General features: G+C 35.6%; 1 protein-coding gene across 3 annotated transcripts in view; it reads right to left on the bottom strand.

Moving 5' to 3' along the window:
* Positions 1-21277, bottom strand: part of Slc25a40 (solute carrier family 25 member 40) — a 48048-nt gene extending 26771 nt beyond the window's left edge. For all 3 annotated transcript variants that reach the window (XM_005340009.5, XM_013365047.4, XM_078040494.1), the window contains exon 1: positions 21137-21277. The gene's annotated coding sequence lies outside the window, so the exon portion shown is untranslated. The remainder of the gene's footprint in view (positions 1-21136) is intronic.
* Positions 21278-21551: the final 274 nt, after the last annotated feature.

Raw genomic sequence — 21551 nt, 5'->3', positions numbered from 1 at the left:
CATCTAGCTACTAATTTATATTTCTTACTGCACAAACTAAGATCTCTGTTACAACGAATGGAGTGTGACACTGCATATTCTTGTCTGTTCCTAATTTTTAAAAGAATTCTTCTGAGATTCCCCAAGAGTATGATGTTTGCTCTAATTTTGGTGATACAGTGACTCATCAACATACTAGAAAACTTTCTAATCTACATTTACTAAGATTTTCACTCTAAAAATAATCTACTGACATAGTTAATATACTATGAGTACTAATATTTAAATTTTACAATTTAGTAAGTTTTGGACACCTGTGAAACCTGTCATGCCCATAAGTTTCCTCCTATTCCTTTATAATTACTTCCTAGTCTCCTTCCCCTGCTCTGAAGCAAACCACTAATCTGCTGTCACTACAGATTTATTTGCATTTTTGAGGATTTGAAGTTAATGGAAACATATAGTGAGTGCTCTTTTTTTTTAACTAGGCTTTTAAAATTTACATTAATTATTTTGAAACTCTACTATTAAATGTATTGATATTTGTTTACTTTCTGTTGTTAATATTCCATTGTAGGAATCTAGTATAATTTTTTATTTATTCACATGTTGATAGAAATTTTGATTGTTTCTAGTTGAGGGCTAGCACAAATAAAGCAGCTATGAACATGTGTTTTAAGCATTGAGTAAATAAGTAAAATAGCTGGATCAAATGGATATATATATATATCTTTCTTCAGGGATTGAACTCAGGGTCACTTAACTACTGAGCCACATTCCCAGCCTTTTTTATTTGAGAGGTCTCAATAAGTTGCTGGCCTCAAACTTGTGATCTTCTTGCCTCAGCTCCTAAACTGCTGAGCTTACAGCTGGGTGCCATCATAAGGGGCAAATATTTAACATTTTAAGAAACTGATAAAATGTTTTTCAAGACAAGTATATTATTTTACATTCCCACCATCACTATATACAAGTTCCAGTTGCTTAACATTCTTCACTCTTGGTAGGGTTAGTGTTAAAATTGTATACATTTGAAAGTTGAAAATTGTTATCTCGCTGTGGTATACTTTGTATTTTCTCAAGGAAATAATGTTATGTCTTTTCACATTTATTTGCTATCTATATGTATTCTTTGGAAAAACATCTATTCAAAACTTTTGCCCATTTTTAATAGGGATTGTTCATCTAATGTTGAGTTATAATAATAATTCTTTATATACATTATATACTAGAATCCTTAACAGATATGCTTCACAAATATTTTCTCCCATTCTGTGGGCTCTTTCGCTTTCATGAAAGTATCCTTTGAGAGATGTTTTTGGTGCTATTGTTTACTTTCTTTTCTTTTTTTAGTGCTGGGGAATGAAACCAGGGCTTCAAGCATACTAATGCTCTATACTAAGTGATATCCCCAAGCTGAGACATATAAAAAGCTTTTAATTTTCATGAAATCCAACACATCTTTTTACCTACCTTTTTTTTTTGAGTCTTGTGCCCTTTCTAGAGAACAGGATAAGTGATAAAGTCACTTCCAAAATTAACATAGAAATGGTTGTGACTCCCTTAGTATTCTCCCTTTGCTGTGTCTTGCTTGCTCAGAAGAATCAAGCTACTATGCTATGAACTGCCCATTTGGGCACCAGATAACAAACAGCATTGAACTGAGGCCTTCCAGTCCAAAAAGGAAACTGAATCCTGCCAACAACCACATTAATAAGTTTGGAAGCAGATCCATCCCAGGTTGACCCTTGGAATGAATGCAACCTCAGCAAATACCTGAAATGCATGATTGTGAGAGATCCCAGGGTTACCTAGCTCCGTTGTATCCAGATTCCTGATGCAAAACTGTGAGGTTATAAATATTTATTATTTCAAGCTAATACATTTTGGAGTAATTTGTTATACTGCAACACATAGCATCTATTGAGATGATCATATGTTTTTTCCTTTTTAGTTTGGTTATATGGTGATTTAAACTGCTTGATTTGTGTATGTTTTACCATCCTTGCATTCCCAGGATAAATTGGCTCATAGTATTCTATCCTTTTTGAATCAAATTGGTTTTGATTTGTTAAAGTTCTATTAAGAATTTTACAATCCACATTTATGAGAAATACTGGTTCACACTTTTTTTTTTCATGGATAGAAAAAATTTATTAAGATGTCATTTCTCCCTTCATAATCTATAAACTTCATTTATAGATTCAATATATTCCCAACAAAAATTCCAGAAAGCTATTTTGTGTATATCAACAAACTGATTCTAAAATTTAGATAGAAAGCCATAAACAGAATAGCCAACACAATGTAATACTAAATAGAACAAAGAGGATTAATACTAACTTCAAGATAACTATAAAGCTATAGTTGTCAAGAGAGTGTGGTGCTGACTAAAGAACACACACACAAACAGATGAATGGAACAAAACAGATCCCATAAATAGAATGATACAAATATATTTAATTGATCTTTGGCAAGGAAACAAAGATAATTCAGTGGAATAAAAATAGTCTTTTCAACAAATGGTGCTGGAACAAGTGGCACTGGTCCACAATTTTCTTCTATTGCCTGTGTCTTCTTTAAATTCAAGTTTGACAGAATTTACCAGTGACACTGTCTGGGCCTAGCATTTTCTTATATTTAGGCTATTTATTTCCTCTTATGTAAGTTTTGATAGTTGATGTACTTCAAGGAATTTGTTCATTTCACTGATTAAATTTATATGCATAAAGTTTCTTGTAGTATTACTTTATTGTTCTTTTAATAGCATTAAGCTTTGTGCATTATTTCTCCTGTTCTTTATATTGATTAAATTGTGTCTTCTTTTTTTTACCCTGATGAGTCTGGCTGAAGTTTATAAGTTTTATTTATCTTCTCAGATAGCCAATTTTCAGTCTTATTGTCTCAACTATATTCTGTTTTCTAGGCCATCATTTTCTCATGTCGTCTTTATTATTTCTTTGTACAACCATCTCTCAGTATCTGTGGAGGATTCATTCCAGAACCACATCTCCCCTGTGGATACCAAAATCTGAGGATGCTCAAGTCTCTCATATAAAAAGACATAGCTTTTGGTATACAACCTATATACATACTCCCATACACTTTAAACCAGCTCTAGGTTACTTAGGATCTTTCTTCTTTTCTAATACAGGCTTTAGAATGCTATACATTTGCTACTTAAGCTTATCCTGCAAATTTTGACATAATTTATTACCATTTCTATTCTGCCCAGAATTTTCAAATCAGTCATTCTATTACCCATCCTTATTGGGTTTTGGTAAATGTGCTATGTTAGTCTCATGAAATGCAACGGGGGAATATTTTCTATCTTTCTGCTCTGGGAGTTTGTCCAAGGCTGGAATTATTCAATCCTTAAATATTTAACAGAATTTACCTGCGAATTCTAATTTTATCTGTAATTTCACTTTGTTTTCAAAACAGATATTGCTTTAACATAATGCCCTAGCAATAATAAATACACATATTGACAAGACCGTGGTTTTCCCTTTTCTAATGAAAGGAATAAGGGTCCCTTGGAGAAGCAGTTTATGCTAGGTCTAGGGCAAGAAAAATACAAGATGAGCCTGGAACATACAATATTGCTAAAAAATAAGGAAGTGATTTATAGAGGTAAGATAACAAGTTGAAGGGCAAAGAAACCAAGAGGAAAGAGTTCCCAATGGACAAAGATAGAACAATTTGAACAACAAACTAAATAGTAGTTTTGAATTATAACCCATGGCATGAAATAAATACTCATGAGTAGATACTGACATAAATAAATAATTTAAATTAAAAAACAGGGAGATGGAACTTTTTTCCTTACAAAAGAATTCTTATCAAAGTGTAAGAAATAAGAAATTGAAAGTCACCTTAAGAACACCAAGTAGTATGAAGAGAAACAAGATATTTGCATATCTCAAAGTATCTCCCCAAGATATTAATTACAAAAAATTATATTTATTAATTACAAAGGTATAAATACTATCTTCACAGTGCAAACACTCAGCAGACATTACCTTAAAAACATGATCATGGTTAATGTAAGCAATAAGAAATGCTGACATCATGTACTAAATGCAACAAGGTACTAAAAAGGATGTTTTTATTATATTCTTGCCCAAAATGCATTTTCTCCATCTAATCATGAGAAAATACACAACCCCAAATTAAGGGACACCCAACAAAATAACTGACCAGTAGTTTTCAAGGTCATGACACACAAGAAAAGACTGAGGAACCTACTGGGCACAGTGATACATGCCTGTAATCCCAGTGGCTCAAGAGGCTGAAGCAGAAGGATTGCAAGTTAAAAGCCAGCCTTAGCAATTTAGTGAGACCCTAAGCAACTTAGCAAGACCATGTCTCAAAATTTTAAGAACATTTTAGAGAGGGCTGAGGATGTGGCTCAGTGGTTAAGTGCCCCTGTATTCGCTTCCTGGTACCCCCCCCAAACACACACACAAAGAAGAAACAAACAAACAAACAAAAAAGACCATAATAGATTAAAAGACTAAAGAGATAAGAGAACTAAGTACAATATGGAATGCTGGATTAAATCCTACAACAGAAAAAGGAAATCAGTTGAAAAAATTCAAAATATGAATACATATAGTAGTTTAGTAAAAGGTCTGTGCCAATATTTATACTTTCACTTTTAATATATTATTGCTTTATAAAATATTGAGAATAAAATTTAAAAATTTTAAAATGCACTTACCACCAAACACAACAATCTCAATTCTGTGTTTACCCAAGTAAAATGAGAAATTCATATTCACACAAAAACTTATACACAATCACTTATAGGGTATTATAATTGCCTCAAACTAGAAAGAACTCAAATGTCTCTCAACTAGGAAATGGAGAAACAAATATGTATAAGTTTAAAATGGAATACTACATAATAAAGTATTTATTAATGCAATAACAGATGAATTTGAAATGAATCATGCAAAATAAAAGAAACCAAACTCAAAAGGGCTCATGCCATAATTCTGTTTAACTGACATTATTGCAAAGGCAAAACTTTAAGGAAAAAAATTTTGTGGTTGCATAGGGACTGAAGGTGGTGAAGGGGTAAAAGCTGACATCAATAGGACTTAGGGAAATTATTGGGTGTGGGGTGTATCATAAAACTGTTTTGAATCTTGATTGTGGTAATTACACTATATGTATTTGTCACAACTCATACAGTGTAATAGGGTAAGATTAATTAAATGTACATTACCTTTAAAAAAGAGAACATTAAAAAAGACAATGCTTAAGAAAAAGATATAACATCAGGAAAAAGTAGTCTCAATGCATATAGTAATAATAGACAACTCCGAATTCTCCATTTCTGTTTTTATTAGCACATTATAGTTAAACGTAATATTGGGTTCAGTTTTTACATAATATACATGTAAAGAATATAATTTGCTCTACTTCAGTTCTCAGTCCTTCCTCTTTCCCTCCCATCCTCCTTTCCTGTTCTTCTCCAGTCTCCTTCTATTTCCATGGGATTCCCACCTCTCTTTTTGGTTCTTCTCATTTTGGTTTAGTTTCTGTATATAAGAGAAAACATTTGACCCTTGAATTTATGAGTCTCTCTTATTTCATTTAGCATGATATTCTCCAGTTCTGACATTTACCAGCAAATGTCAAAATTTCATTCTTCTTTATGGCTCAATAAAGCTCCATTTTGTACATATACCATTCATCTATTGGTAGGCACCTGGACTGGTTCCTTAACTTAACTATTGTGAATTGCTCTGCTACAAATATTCATGTGCCTGTATTACTATAGTATGCTGATTTTAGTTCTTTAGGATAACTACCAAGGAGTTGGATTGTTGGATCATATGGTAGTTCCATTCCTAGTCTTTTTTTTATTTTTAAAAATATATTTTAGTTGTTGATAGAAATTTATTTATTTATATGTGGTGCTGAGAATTGAACCCAATGCTTCACACACACTAGGCAAGTGCTCCATTATGGAGTTATAACCCCAGCCCATTCCTAGTCTTTTGAGGCATCTCCATACTGCTTTTCAAAGTGGTTGTAGTAATTTGCAGTCCCTCCAACAACCTTTTCCCTCCACATCCTTGCCAGCATTTATTATATTTGTATTCTTGATGACTACCATTTTAACTAGAGTGAGTTAAATCTCAATATAGTTTTGATTTGCCAGGAATGTTGAACATTTTTCCATATATTTGCTTGCCATTTCTTCCGAGAAATGTCTGTTTAGTTCTTCTGCCCATTTATTAAGTTTTTTGTTGTTATTATTGATGTTTTGGGAGGAGGGGTTAATTTTTTGAGTTCTTTTTTTTTAATTTTTATTTTTTTTAGTTGTAGTTGGACACAATACCTTTATTTTATTTATTTATTTTTATGTGGTGCTGAGGATCCAACCCAGAGCCTCACATGTGCAAGGCAAGCACTTTACCACTGATCCATAACCCCAGCCACTTTTGAGTTCTTTATATATTCTGGATATTAATTGCCTGAGGAGCAGCTGGCAAAGGTCTTTTCCCATCCAATAGGCTTTCTCTTCACACTCTTTGTTTCTTTTGCTGTGCAGAAGTTTTTCATTTGCTGCCATCCTGCTTAATTCTTGGATTTATTTCTCAAGTTTAGGGGTCTTATTAAGGAAGTCAGTGCCTGCACCAATACATTAGAGTGTTGAACCTGTTTTCTTCTAGCAGTTGCAAAGTTTCTGGTCTAATTTCTAGGTCTTTAATCCACTTTGAGTTCAATATAGTACAGATAGTGATCTACTTCCATTTTTCTACAAATGGATATCCAGTTTTCCCACACTATTTGTTAAAATGGCTATCTTTTCTCCAATGTTCATTTTTGGGACCTCTGGCAAGTATCAGATAACTATATCTATGTGGATTTGTCTCTGTGTCTTCTAGTCATTCCACTGGTCTTCATGTCTGTTTGGATGCCAATATCACACTGTTTTATAACTACACTTCTGTAGTATAATTTGAGGTGAGATATTGTAATGCCTCCAGCATCACTCTTCTTGCTCACAATTGCTTTGATATTCTGGGTCTTTTTTCCTCTCCCAAATGAATTATAGGACTGTTTTTTTTCTAGTTCTATTAAGAATGTCATTGGTGGAATATTACTCAGCACTAAAAAATAACAAGATCACGGCATTTGCAGGCAAATGGATGGCATTAGAGCAGATTATGCTAAGTGAAGTTAGCCAATCCCTAAAAAACAAATGCCGAATGTCTTCTCTGATATAAGAGGTGAGACTCAAAATGGGATAGGGAAGAAGAGCATGAAAAGAAGACTACCACTAAATAGGGAAGAGAGGTGGGAGGGAAAAAGAGGGAGAAGGGGAGTTGCACAGAAGAAGGAAAGAGAACCTCATTATTATACAGAATACATATATGATGTTGTAATGAGAAAAACAAAAAAAAGTGTGTCACATTAGACACTTATTTGTCACATAAGTCTCTCACATTAGAGAGAAAGGATGGGAGAGGAGGGGAGGAGCAGGGGGGATAGGAAGGGCAGCAGAATAGAATAGACAATATGACTGATGTATGTACATTCCATGTATGTATTATATGCCAAAATACATTCTGCTGTCTTGTATGACTAAAAATAAATAAATAAATAAATTTTAAAAAGAATGTCATTGGTATTTTGGTGGGAATTGCACTGAATCTGTATAATACTTTGGTAATATGGGTATTTTGATAATTCTGTCTATCCAAGAACACAAGAGATCTTCCACTGAAAATGGGCAAAAGTTTAAATACTCAACAAAGAAACACACATAACTGGTCAATAAATACCTGAAAAAATATTCAAATCTTCAGTCTTTGAGAAAATACACATTAAAACTATATAAGGAATATGGAGGAGTAGAGAACTCCATTAATAGTCCTTCCATAGGAACAGTATAACCTAGCAATAACTGTCAAAATCAACTTTACCTCATCTCTTGGAAACTATTAATGTGCTTAGATCAACTGTACCTAAATTTATTTTTTTTAAAGTGAAGTTCCTGTGGCTTTTAATTTATCATGGCCATATTATTCCTCCTCTGGCTAAGTGGTGGTCTTAAAGAGAGCACTCTGTGTTCCTACTATGGGTTCTGATGGCAGTGGAGCAGAGAGAACCTTGTTCACAAAGCATTGTGATTATTTTGACTAGTTTGGTGGCTGTCTAAAGGATAAATGCAAAGGTACAGTGCATTTATTTCATTTAACTCAGAATTTTTCCAGGTTGAGGAGGCAATTGCTCAAGGAATGTTTGTTAAAAACCAATGTGTCAGCTGTTGCTGCTTGGGATGAGGGATAACAGGTTAAAAAAACAAAACAAAAAAAATAGACACACAAAAAGGATGGGAGAAGTAAACAGGCAGTAAGTTGTTTCAAAGAATTAAACTCCCACATCTCTCTAAAAGGCCATATGCATGCTCAGGAAGGAACAAAGGCTCCAAAAGGCTACGGAAGACACTATGCTTTCACTTCTAGTTGACCTCTAAACTCTAGACATGCAGGAAGTAAAGGTTAAGATCGAGTTGTAATTGGTTTGAGTATTGAAATTATATTTCAGTATACACACACACACACACACACACACACACACACACACACACACACAAATCACATACTTAACCTGGTATGCAGAAGGCTTTATTTTTTAATTCTAGACTTCATTGAAAACAAATTTCCATCAAATCACAGAGTGACTACTAAGCTAACCAGAAACTTCAGTGGCTACACATGACAAGGAATATGGACTTTACAAAATTAGTTCAGAAGAGTCACTAACCCAACAACTGCAACAAACAACAGCCCAAGTTACTAACCCAACATGGGCAAGGTGAGATATTCATTTTCAGAACAGCCACACTGTAATATTAAAAATATCCAATCTTAAACAATGATATAGCATGAAAATAAACAAGGAAATATGTATGGCCCATACATAGAGAAAATGGAAATAAAAAGAAATGGTCTCTTGGGGTTGGGGTCATGGCTCAGTGATAGATCGCTTGCCTAACATGTGTGAGTTACTGGGTTTGATCCTTATTCCTCAGCACCACAATAAATAAATAAATAAATAAAGTTAATTTAAAAAAGAAAAAGAAAAAAAATGGCTTTATGGAAGGCTAGACACTGGATTTAGAAGACAGACTTTAAAAAAAAACTGTTTGAAATATAGTCAGAATTGGGCTGTGGTTGTAGCTCAGTGATAGAACACTTGCCTAGCATGTGTGAGGCACTGGGTTCGATTCTCATTGCTGCATATAAATAAATAAATAAATAAATGATCTATCAACAATTGAAAAAAATATATTTAAAAAAGAAATATTGTCAGAGTTAAATAAAACCATGGACAAAGAACTAAAGAAAATGATTAAAACAATACTTCATAAAAAAGAAAATTAATGAAGAAATGGAAATTATTTTTAAAGACAACTCAAACTGAATTCCTAAGTTGAAAAGCACACAACTGAATTTAAAATCTACTAGGGGATTGCTATGATTTGAATAAATATTCCCAAAGGCCCATATGTATGTTAAAAGTTTGGTCCTTATTCCATGGTGCTATTAAGAGGAGGCAAAGGTAGGGCCTAGTTGGAGGTCTTCTGGTCACTGGGGCATGCCTTTGAAGGGGAGAGAGGGACTCCAGTAGTTTTCTCTTCTTCTCTTTTGCATCATGGTCATGAGGCAAATGGTTTTGCCATGTGCTGCTGCCATGTTGTACTGCCTTACACAGACCAAAAAATAACAGGCTGAACTAACATGGATTGAAACCTACAAAACTATGAACCAAAATAAACCTTTTCAGCTTATAAACTGATTATCTCAGGTGTTCATTAACAGTAATGGAAAGCTGACTAAAACAATATATTAGTACCAAGAAAGAGGTCATCGTTGTAACTACACCTGATGATGTGGAAAAGTTTTTCAAATTGATAAAGTAGAGGAAATTATAAAGGTTTGCAAAAGCAAGCAAGAAAAAGCCTAGAGTGCTATACATAAACATTAATGGGCAATTCTGTTGAGGGTTCAGAAAGCCAGTATACTGATAGAAATATGAATGGTAAAGACTGTGCTGATGTTGTTTCAGATGGAAATGAGGATTCTCTTGGAAACTAGACTACAGACAAGAATCCATCCATTACAGGTATATCAGCACAAATTTATTTCAAAGACTTTCTTTCTTTGAGAGCCCCAGGGTACCTTGCTCAGCCAGGAACAACTAAGATGGCAAGATACTCAGAAATCACTGCAGCCATGCTTCAAGCAGACCCAATTGCAGGTCATACTGGTGGCAGATTTTGGACATTTGTGCATGTGATGCTAGTTTTCAGACACTGCAGAATTCAAGAGTTGTAGGATCCATTCTTGAAGGCTTCCAAAAAGATATCAAAGGAAATCCTGGGAGGTCAGGCAGAATGTTGTTGGGCTGGAGTCCCTGCAAGCACTCTCTCACAGGGCAATGTGTAGAGTTGTAAATTAAGCCAAAGCTACAACTGATACTCTGAAAGAGATGCCCGGAATGTGGAAAGTTTGTCAAGGTGAGATATAAGAAATAAAAGGAAAAAAATAATTTAAAAAAAGGAAGGAAAAGGAGACTATAACTTTAATCTTAAAGCCTTGTGCTAAAGTTCCTCACATTTTTTCTCAGACCTTTTCAAGTTCCTCATAACTTATTCCCAAAACCAGTTTTTCCCTCAGGACTATCATTTCTAAATTCTTGGTAAATCTGTAAATCTTAAAGTAACTTTAATCTCTTGTGAAAATTGTCCCCATTTAATAGGTATTTTTTAAATAAACTAAAAAAGAAAGTATGCCTATAATCCCAGTGGCTGAGGAGGCTGAGGCAGAAGGATCAGGAATTCAAAGCCAGCCTCAGCAACTTACCGAGGCCCTAAGCAACACAGAAAGACCCTGTCTCTAAGTAAAATATAAAAAGAGCTGGGGATGTGACTCAGTCTCAGAGGTTAAGTGCACCTAGGTTCAATCCCCAGTACAAAAAAAAAAAAAAAAAAAGGGAGACAAAATATTTCAAGAACCCTATAAATAGTGTTATATTCCAAAATTATCTATTGATATGACAAAGGAGACAACATCAACCTAAAGGTTCTGAGAAAAGCCAGACCATAAAGAATCTTGTGATCACCAGACTAATGCCATCCCACATACTTTCCCCGGCCCACCCTTCACAAAGTTTCCTTTAAAAGAAGGGGAGAAGGACTGTGGTTATAGCTCAGTGGTAGAGCACTTGCCTAGCACTGGGTCCTATCCTCAGCACCACAGAAAAATAAATAAATAGAGATACTGTGTCCATTAAAAAAAAAAAAAAAAGGTGAGACCCTAAAACTGCATCTTGCTCTTGAGAACATCTGTGTTCTCTCTCTCTTTGAATGTTCTGCTTTCACTAAATAAACCTCTGTGCTTTACTAACTTACGTGTGTTGAAATTCTTTTCTGCTGTGAACATCAAGGACCCAGTTATCCTGAGTTGAGGTCCCCCTTTCCAGGGCCTTCTCGGACCCCATCAGGTGAAAAAGGGAAGTTGCTGGAAGCCTGAAGAGTCAGCCTAAGAGAGTGGCTATGTGGACTGCAACCAGCAAAACCATAGGGATGGGGCTGTCCAGCATTCTACCACAAGGTGCCCTGGATGCCAGTCATGGAGACTTGAAAATTTGGCATCTGGTCTCCTATGTTTCTGCAATGCTTTGATCTCATCCCTCATTATTTACATATTCCTTCCTTGTAGAATAAGAATGCTTACCCTATGTCATATGTACATTGTAAGTACACAGTTTTTAAATTTTTTACAAGGGCTCACAGCTGAGTTTTCCGTAAGTCTAAGAAGAGACTTTGGGCCTGGACTTTTGAGCAATCTTGGGAACAGTTAAGACTTTGGGGACTCCTGGAAATGAACTAAAATCATTTTGCATTATGAGATACACAGACACTTTTGGGGGCCAGTGGCAGTTGCTATTTCTTAGATGATTCTCTTCCAAAGGCTCATTTGGTAAAGCTTGGTTCCCCTCCTGTAGTGCTGTAGGGAGGAGTGGAACATTCAATGGGTGGGCTATTGTAGGAGGCCTTCCAATCGATGAAGGTTGCCCTTCAAGGGGATATTAGGATCCTAACTTCTCCTCTCTTTTACATCCTGACCATGAGGATGAGTGGTTTTGAATGTGCTGCTGCTGTGATGTGTTGTCTTGCCACAAGGCCAAAAGCAGCAGGGCCAACAAATCATGGACTGTTACCACCAAAACTTTGAACCAAAATAAACACTTTCTCTCTAAAAGTCAATTATTTCAAGTATTTGTTACCAAGAAAACTAACAAAAAGTTCAACAGTATATATTTTGACAAGGAAAAAATAATCAGTATATTTGAGGATGGCTCAATTGAGACTACCCATCAATTGGGAATAGAAAAAAGGAAAGAATGCAGAAAAATGAACATACCTAAGAGAATTGGTGACATTTTTCAGTATACCAACATATACATGATAGGAGTCCCAGAAAGAGAAGACAGAAGGTGGCAGAATGATGGCCAAAATCATCCCAAATTAAAAAAAATAATAATAATTGTTGATGGATCTTTATTTATTTTTATGTGGTGCTGAGTATCAAACCTAGTGCCTCACACTTACTAGGCAAGTGCTCTACCACTGTGCTACAATCCCAGCCCCCAAATTTGATGAAAGAAATGAATCTGTATATCCAAGAAGCTCAACAAATCCCTAGGATAAACTCAGAGATCCATACAAAGACACACTATACTCTATACATAATCTCCAAAAGACAAACACATAAATGTGTTTCTTGTTTGTAAATCCTTTTGGTTCTCTCTGATTTAAAAACAACTGCATGAATCAATAAATCTGTACTGTTGGGCATATAATATATAAAGATGTAGTCTGAATGACAATAGTATAAAGTGTGGAAAGGCAATGGAGCTATATTAGACCAAATTTTTGTAATTATTAAAATCCATTGGCATGAATGTGAAGTAGATTGCTATAAATGAATATGAAAGCTGCAACCCTTTCTGTCCAGGAAACCACTTAAAAAACATACACACACACACAAAAAAAGTCAAAGAGCTGGGCGTGGTGGCGCACACCTGTAATCTCAGTGGCTGAGGAGGCAGTAGCAGGAGGATCATGAGTTCAAAGCCAGCCTCAGCAACTGTGAGGCACTAAGAAACTCAGTAAGACCCTGTCTCTAAATAAAAATATGAAAGTGGGCTTGGGATGTAACTCAGTGTTCAAGTGCCTCTGAATTCAATCCCCACTACCAAAAAAAAAAAAAAAAAAAGGTCAAAGAAACAATAAGGTAATGAGTTAAAATGGTATAAGAGGCTGTGCTGTGGCACATGCCTGTAATCCCAGCAGCTCGGGAAGCTAAGACCGGAGGATCATGAGTTCAAAGCCAGCCTCACCAACAACGAACTGCTAATTAAGACCCTTTCTCTGATAAAATACAAAAAAAAACTGGGCTGGGGATGTGGCTCAGTGGTTGAGTGCCCCTGAGTTCAATCCCTGATACCCCCCCAACAACAACAAAAAAAAGTGAATATCTTTTTAAACCAAGAGGAGACAGTAATGAAGGAAGAATGGAGTTACATACACAGAAAAAATACATGCATATTTAAAAGATATGCTGGAAAAGTAGCAAAATAGCAATGTAAACCCTATTTTATTAAAGGTAAATTAATTAAATAGTACAACTAAAAAGCAGGAATAAACTATACCCTGTCTACCAGAGATACATTTTAGATTCAAAGACAAATAGGTTGAAAGTGAAAGAATGGAACACTAATAATGAGTAAATGTAAAAATTGGTATTATATTACTTTGGTTAGTAATCTCTTTATTGCCCCACATGATCTAAAAGACAATTATGTAAATTAATAGTTATAAATAATGTAGATTGCTATCATTTGCAACAACATATATCATTTCTAAAAATAGGAACATAAACCCAGCACAGTGGCACACACCTGTAATCCCAGCAGTTCGGGAGGCTGAGACAGGAGGATTGCGAGTTCAAAGCCAGCCTCAGCAATAGTGACGCTAAGCAACTCAGTGAGACCCTGTCTCTAAATAAAATCCAATATGGGGCTGAGGATGTGGTTCAATGGCCAAGTGCACCTGAGTTCAATCCCCAGTACTGAGGGGTCAGGGGACATAAATAGGGTGGGGAATGGAGCTATATAGGAGCAAAATTTTTATATTCTATTAAGCCAAACTAGTATTATTCTGAGCTAAATTTTTATAAATTATATGCTAACTGCAATCTCCAGAACCACTAAGAAAACACCTAATATACATACAAATAAAAGAAATAAGAAGGGATCAAAATAGTACACTAGGAACATCTATCATTTAAAAGCAGGAATAAAAAAGAACCAGTAATGGAGGAACTGATGAATAAAAAAGGTATAACATATAAAAAAACAAAAATCAAAGTAGCGAAGTAAGTTATTGTTAAAATGCTATTGGCACAAATCTGAAAGAGTGCTATAAATTAATATGAAAATTACAACTCTCCTGACTAGCAACCTTATGAGTAATTTCATTAAATACAAATGGACAGGTCTCTATTTAAGTGGTACATACTAAAAGAATTATTTTTTTTTTAAGAGAGAGAGAGAGAGAGCGAGAGAGAGAGAGAGAATTTTTTAATATTTATTTTTCAGTTTTCGGCGAACACAACATCTTTATTTATTTTTATGTGGTGCTGAGGATCGAAACCCGCCCCCGCATGCCAGGCGAGCGCATTACCGCTTGAGCCACATCCCCAGCCCCAGGAAGAATGATTTTTAAAGTATCCAACTGTGTGCCATGTGCAAGAATCTTACTTTACAGCAAAAGAAACAAACAGGCTGGAAGTGAAAATGGAAAGATATTCTATGAAAAGAATAATAATAATAAAGAAAACAATAATCAAAACAGAGTAACAGTACTAATATCAGACAAAATAGACTTTAAAACAAAAATTGCCACAAAAGCTAAGTAGAATGTTTTACAATGTTTCAAATCATGAATAAGATATAAAAATGTTCCTATTTTTACAAATGATATATGTTGTTACAAATTACAGCAATCAACCTTATTTAAACTATTAATTTACATAATTGTCTTTTAGATCATGTGGGGCAATAGATTACTAACCAAAAATAATATAAATGCACATAAATAAATATAGATTTTAAATAAAGCCCCAAATTATGTGAAGCACAACTGATAGAACTAGAAATACAGTTGGAACTGAAAACAAATGGCTGGAAACTTCAAACATCTCACTTCAATGTGAAAAGAATATAAATTCCCCCAAGTGAACATGGAATAATCTCCAGAAGAAATGAAGTGAAAAGCCACAAAATAAGTCTCAATAAATTGTAAGACTATAATACAAACTATCTTTTCTGACCACAAAAGAAAATGTGAAATAAACAACAAAAGGAAATTTGGAAAATTCATAAATATAAGGAATTAAACAATAAACATGTAAGCAACCAATAGGTCAAAGATAAAATTTCAATGGAAATGTAAAAATACCTCATGATGAATGAAAATACTACATACCAAAAACTTTAATGATATAGCGAAGCAGTGCTCAGAGGGAAACTTAGACCTGTAAAAGCCTATAATAAAATGTAAGAGATCTGAAATTAGTAAACTGAACTTCCCCCTATAGAACTAGTAAAAGAACAAACCAAAATCAATATAGATTAGAATAATGATTAGAAAAAGAAAATTTTTAAAAAATACATGAAATTCATGAAAATAAAAGTTGTTATGGAAAAAGACTGACAAAATTGGCAAACTTTTGGCTAGATTAGCAGGAAGAGAAATAAGACCTGAGTTACTAAAATCAGAAACAATAGCAGGGTCATTACTATCAGTCTTACTAGAACTGACTCCAGAAGAAACTGAAAAGTCCAAGAGCTGGGCATGGTAGCATATGCCTGTGATCCCAGTGGCTCAAAAGACTAAGGCAGGAGGATTGCAAGTTCAAAGCCAGCCTCAGCAATGCAGTGAGGCCCTGTCTCAAAATAAAAAGGGCTGGGGATGAGGCTTAGTGGTTAAGCACCTCTGAGTTCAATCCCCAGTATGAAAAAAAGAAAAGAAATAGAAAATCCAAATAGACTTAGAAGTAAAGAGATTCAATCACTAATCAAAATCTACCTAACTGAGTAAAAGGCCCAGGACTAGATGACTTCATAGATGAATATAATTAACATTTAAAAAGAATAACACTAGTATCTCTTAAACTCTTCCAATAAAGGAGGAAACACAAATCCATTCTATGAAGCCAGTCTATTAGCCTGATACCAAAGCCAGATGTCATCACAAGAAAAATAGAGACCAAAACTGAATGTATCTCAGTGGTATAGCACTTGCCTTGCATGCATGAGGTCCCAGATTTGATTACTAGCACCACAAAAGAAAAAAAGTAAAAATTAGAGACCTAATCCCTTATGAAAACACAACAGTCTAACATAAACTTGTGTTGAGAGCATTATTCATAATACTCAAAAGCAGAACCACCAAATGTTCAACTGATGAGTAGATAAACAAAATGTTATATGAGAGAATTTTACTTAGCCATATAAAAGGACTGATACATGCTACAACATGGATTAAACTTGAAAGTACTTGCTAAACAAAAGAAACCAAACATAAAAACCCCACATATAGGGGCTGGTGTTGTAGCTCAGTGGAAGAGTGCCTGCCCAGCATGTGTGAGGCACTGGGTTTGATTCTCAGCAGTACCACATTAAAATAAATAAAGTAAAAGTATCCTGTCCATCTACAACAACAAAATTTTAAAAACTCACATATTGTATGATTCTTCTTAAAATGAAATGCTCAGTACTGGTAAATCCTTAGATAGAAAGTAGAAGAGTAGTTGGCAGGAGTTAGAGAGAAGAGGTATAGAATGAGTACTTAAATGGATATGAGGTTCCTTTCTGTTTTGTTGAAGATGTTCTGGAATTAGATAGTGGTGATGGTTGCACAATATTGTTAGTATATTGGAAGTCACTGAATTGTACACTTCAAAATTGCTAAAATGCTAAATTTTGTTTTATGAATTTAACCTCAATTAAAAAAAAATCTATGAGATACCAGTTCACACCTTGTGTGTGATAAAGATGTGCAATAGGTAGGACTCTCATACACTGCTGCTAGAGGAAGAGTTAAAAAATTCAGTAGTTTCTCATACAATGAAATAATCAGTTATTATCTGATCTAGCAATCCAAGAGAAATAAAAGTGTGTCCCATGCCCCACACAAAAAAAGAACACTTGTATACAATGTTCATAGCAGGATTATTCACAGCAGGATTATTCCTAACAGCCCCAAATAGAGACTAAATATGCATCGATAGGTAAATAGATAATCAAACTCCTACTTACACACAATGGAACACTAGTCAGCAATAAAAAAGAAGAAACTGAGACATATAACATCAATGAATCACAAAAATAATTAAATACTATATAATGAAAAATAATTAACCTAAAGAATACAAATTCTATCATTCATAATAAAGCTGAAACAATTGTTTCAGGCACAATTGTTCTATAATAATAGAAATCAGAAGAGTGCTTATTTCTGGTTGAAAAGAGGAGACTGGAAAGAGGAATGAAGTATTCTCAGATGAACAAATATTCTACATTTTGAGGAACTGCCAAACTATTTTCCATATGGCTGCACCACTTTCCCACTGGAGTGATGATAGTAGATACTTGTTAGAATTTATCAATATGTATGCTTAAAATGAGTGCACTTTCTACATGCTGATTAATATCACTGGAAAAATTTTAACTTTATATGAACATCTATGGGTCTTATATTAGTTTATGGATTTGCACCCAAATCACTGACGTTGCACACTGTTGCTAAAAAAATACAGAAGGAATGCAGGAAGTAGGGTAGGTAAACTGTTTTATGGTCATGGTCAAATGTGTTTAGTGCTTTCCTAAAGGAATTTATAACAGTTCAGGATGTAAGATACAGTCTTTGAAATAGTTAATTATCTATAACAGCTGTTACAGCAGCCTCTGAATTTTTGTCTCAGGAAAATCTACTTCTAAATTCTGAATCCTCTTGTCTTGCTTATTCCCCGTTTTTGTTCCTTCACTTAGGTTATATTTAAGTATTTGATAAGGTCAAATTTACCGTTTCCCAGTCCACCTTCACCTAAAACAGAATTCAGTACTATGACCATTAACCAATTTTATCCTTTTATATGCTTAGTCTAAAAAACTAAGAACTTAATCTTGAAGAATTTATGTCCTCCATTTACCAGTGTAGTGAGACTATAAAATATTTTTTAAAATAATAAAAATGGGAACAGAAAACATTTCAGAAGTAACACCAATAATTGGCAAATGAATCAAACAGGAATGACTATTGATGGCCCCAAATGAACAGGATATAAAGGTTGATACTAAGCTAGGTTTGCTATAGATAGGAAAGAGAATAACTATTACCCAAGAGAAGAGACTTAACAAAAGAAAAGAGGACAGTGATACATATTGCAGAACTAATTTGTCTAAGACTCTACAATGTAAAGTTTATATTTGGATATGTGTGACATGATATGAGAAAGCAGATTAGTTCTCATTTGATAATCACAAAAAGTTATAGACTGACCTTCATTTACATGTGAGGAAATTCTAAAGTATTTTGTCCAAGGTCATGAAACTACTTAAAGTACTGAAAGAAATTCATTTCTCTTGATTCATAGCCAAATGTTCATTTAATTAGATGATTCTGTTTAATATTCTTTAATTTTTCCTCAATAGAACTCTTTAACCAGCCAGGTGTGGTGGTGCATGCCTATAATCCCAGCTACTTTGGAGACTATCACAGAAAATTGATACTAAATTTGAGATCAGCCTGCGCAATTTAGGGAAACCCTATTTCAAAATGTTAAAAAGGGCTTGGGGTGTAGAGCAGTTGCCTAGCATATGCAAGGCCCTGGGCTTAATCCCCAACCCCTTCTATCCCCCACCACACATAACTCTTTAAGCAAGCTTCTCACCACAAATAAACCTGCCCCATTCCTCTCTTCTTGAATGTAAACCCTTCATCTGAAGGGTTCTTTTTCTAGCCCATTTTGAAGTTCTACTTTAACACAAACCTCATGCTTTTAGCAACAGACTTCATTATTGAGATGATGGGTAAGGAAATTTCTTTTTTTTTTTTTTTAAGAGAGAGTGAGAGAGGGGAGAGAGAGAGAGAGAGAATTTTTAATATTTATTTTTTTAGTTCTAGGCGGACACAACATCCTTGTTGGTATGTGGTGCTGAGGATCGAACCTGGGCCGCATGCATGCCAGGCGAGCGCGCTACCTCCTGAGCCACATCCCCAGCCCCAGGAAATTTCTATCTTCACTGATTATAGGTATATGACTAAATCCTTCCTGTGGCTACTAAAAGATTTGGGTTCCAATAATAACATTTTTAAGAACCTTGGATGATATATTGGGAAACTATCCAATAAGGCAGATTTTCTGCTTATTCAGGGCTTAGAATTATCATTGTGATGCAGTTAAGGGTCCAGTAATGAGTGACTCTACAGCACAGGCTGCAACTTTTACTGTCCTGCTTCACTTAATAAGAAACATGACTTTTCTTTCATTAGAAAGAACATAAATGAACTGTCATTATTAATTTTCTTTAGTAGAAACACACTTAAAACTTTCCCGTATCTTTTAAACTTTCCAAAGACCCAAACTTCTTTTCTTATCACCACATTTTCCCACACTGACAAATTTCTTGACAGTATAATCAAACTGTCTCAACTTCAAATTTATCATTTTTATCTAGTATTTGCCTTTATCACATGCTCATATTCTCATTAAATAAACCAGTGATATTTCCCATAGTAAAATCAAAGGCCTATTTTTCAAGTGTTAGCCTTTTTGAATTTGAGGGTGGAAGAGTTGGTGCAAAGTTCACCAGAATGACTGAGCTTTTACTCTATGCAAGGCACTGTAGTGATTAAACTTTCAAAAATGTTGCACTTAATCCTCCCAACAGCTCTCACAAGTATTACCTAATTTTCACAGATTAAATTTGAGGCTTAAAATTATCGATATCCAAATAGCTTAGCAAAACCCAAACAATCTCAATATTTGTAACTATGACTTTTGACTGAGTTAAGTTTTGTTCCCAGTTCTCTTCCCAACTCTGAGGCCTTTTCTCCCTTTTTATCATCCTCTGCACATCATTACTTGCTTTATTTATGTGCCCTATTGGGCAATTTCATTTCCTTCTATGGCTTTAACTGTATTCTCTGTTAGTGTTCCTGAAACTTTTAAATCTTTCTTACAGACAAAATCTTGATGCTCTTTTTGTACTTTGTTTTGAAAATACATGATCTTTTTCTCAGAAATTATAATAAATATCCCCAACAAACTTTAATAAAGTTTCACCATTGTAGCTCCAGGTCCTTCAACCTAAACCTGTCCAAAACAAAATTCACATTTCTCCTTAGCAAACTTATCCATCTCGGTGTTCACCATTTTGGTTAACAGTGTCACAATCCATCTTTGTGTTTCAAGAAACCTTTTTGCAAAACGGTTACATTGACATTCTCTTCCTTCCCTGAGCTGAGATCAAAAATCAGTCACTATACAATTCCTAAAATTTTTAGGTATTTTCCCACTTATAAAACATTTCACAAACATTTAAATTTAATCTTTACGATATTCACATCACCATCCCCATTTTACAGATTAAAAAACTGAGACTTCATTTTCCACTCTTTTTTATTGTTCAAATAAACTTACACACACACAAAAAGGAAATTGCTCTGTACTGAACTAAAGTCAACAGATCATCGCACACAGCCAAACACCAAAGTGCACCGATCGTCCTGAACGCCTTCTGGGGCTGTCCACTTAGTGAGGGCGACCGACCTGGCCCCCGGCGCCCTCCGGCAGCCCTCGCCCCAGGAAGTCCCTGTGAGGCCAGCCTGCACCCGGCGGGGTCTGCGAAAAAACCTCGCTCTGCGGCTTGGAGTGCGCCTAGCGAGGGCTGTCACCGCTCAGCTCTGGCCAGCTCTGAGGCTGAGTGCAGGCTGGGCCGCAGTCACCGCGCCTCCAGCCTCGCGGATCGCCGACCTGCGGAAAAGGAGCGTACCTGGTGGAGAGGCGGCTGGAGGGTCAGCGGGCCCAGCAGACCTAGAAGGGGAGAAGGAGCCTGGCGGCAGCCTGGCCGACCTCGACCGCTGCCAACTGCATCCACTACTCTCGGTCAACACCGAGCCACATTGATTCTTCAGATTATGCGGGACCCAGAAACCAAAGGCGGAGAGAGCCGGGGTTTGAAGCCAAAAGGGCATCGCGGTGGGGGAGGGGCGAAGGCGGAGACACGGTCTGGGGGCGGGGCGCAAAGGGGCGGGGCCACGTCACCAGGAGGCCGGCGCGAGGGAGCCAGGCGCTCCTCGGGAGGGAGAGCGACACCAGGAGGCGGGCACAAGAGGGCTGGGTGCGCATCACGAAGTGGCGGCCACTAGGGGGCAGCCACGAGGACACAGCGCGTCGCCAGGAGGCGG

This window comes from Ictidomys tridecemlineatus, chromosome 2, assembly GCF_052094955.1.
Source record: "Ictidomys tridecemlineatus isolate mIctTri1 chromosome 2, mIctTri1.hap1, whole genome shotgun sequence".
NCBI lineage: Eukaryota > Metazoa > Chordata > Mammalia > Rodentia > Sciuridae > Ictidomys > Ictidomys tridecemlineatus.
The sequence above is the reverse complement of the archived record's forward strand: the minus strand, read 5'-3'. Positions and strand labels throughout refer to the sequence as shown.